This window comes from Cynara cardunculus (assembly GCF_001531365.2).
Source record: "Cynara cardunculus var. scolymus isolate 2C chromosome LG 4, CcrdV1, whole genome shotgun sequence".
Taxonomy (NCBI): domain Eukaryota; kingdom Viridiplantae; phylum Streptophyta; class Magnoliopsida; order Asterales; family Asteraceae; genus Cynara; species Cynara cardunculus.
The window spans coordinates 84,931-86,348 of NC_037531.1; positions in this window are offsets into that span (position 1 = coordinate 84,931).

Sequence of the window (1,418 nt, forward strand, 5' to 3'; positions counted from 1 at the left end):
ATTCGATACATGAAAAGTATTATGAATCCGATTCAGTTCTTCTGGTAGCTCTAACTGATATGCTACTGGCCCGATTCGTTTACAAATTCTGAATGGCCCAGCATACCTTGGACTGAGCTTTCCCTTCTTCCCGAATCTGATAACACCTTTCCATGGTGAAACTTTTAACATTACAAAATCACTTACATCAAATTCCATGGATTTTCGACGATTATCAGCATAGCTTTTCTGGCGATCCTGTGCTATTTTGATTCTTCCGTGGATCTGTTCAATCTTTTCAGAAGTTTCTTGAACAATCTCAGGACTTGTTAGCTGTTTCTCACCCACTTCATTCCAGCACAATGGCGTTCGACATTTACGTCCATACAACACTTCATATGGTGCCGCTTGGATACTGGAATGATAACTGTTGTTATATGCAAACTCTATTAATGGTAAGTGATCTTCCCATGATCCTCCGAAATCAATAATACAACTTCTCAACATATCTTCACGAGTTTGAATAGTTCTTTCACTCTGTCCATCCGTCTGTGGATGATAAGCTGTACTTAGTCGAATTTCGGACCCCAGAGCTTTCTGTAATCCTCCCCAGAATTTTGAAGTAAACCGACTATCTTTATCAGAGATAATAGACAAAGGAACCCCGTGTCTAGTAACGATTTCTTTAATGTAAATCTGCGCTAGCTTTTCCAAAGAGTATTTCTCTCTTATCGGTAGAAAATGTGCAGATTTAGATAAACGATCCACAATTACCCAAATCGCGTCATATCCTTTTGGTGTTCGTGGTAGTTTCATAACGAAATCCATGGTAATGTGATCACATTTGCATACAGGTATTTCCAAAGATTGAAGGCTTCCATAAGGTCTCTGGTGTTCAATCTTGACTTGTAAACATGTTAGACACTGTTTCACATACCGTGCTATATCTCTTTTCAACCAATAATTTTTTTTAGGTCTCGATACATTTTATTGGTACCTGGATGGATAGAGTATCGGGACTTATGCCTTTCGTTTAATATCCTACTTCGGATATCTCCAAAATGTGGTACCCAAATTCACCCTTGAAAGCACATCAGTCCTTCATCATTCTGTTCCAAGATTGAGATCATCTTACCCAACTTTTCTGTTTTTACAAATTCCTCTTTCACAGCTTCTTGCTGACACTTTTGAATTTCTTTACGAATATCAGGAATCAAATTCATTCTCATTGCTACAGTCTTGATTGTTCCACTCTTTTCCTTTCTACTCAAAGCATCAGCCACCACATTAGCCTTTCCTGGATGATAGAGAATCTCATAATCATAATCATTGACTAATTCGATCCATCGACGTTGTCGCATATTTATAACTTTCTGGTTGAACAAATGTTGTAAACTTTTATGGTCAGTGTAAATCTGACATTTTGTTCCCAGAAGATA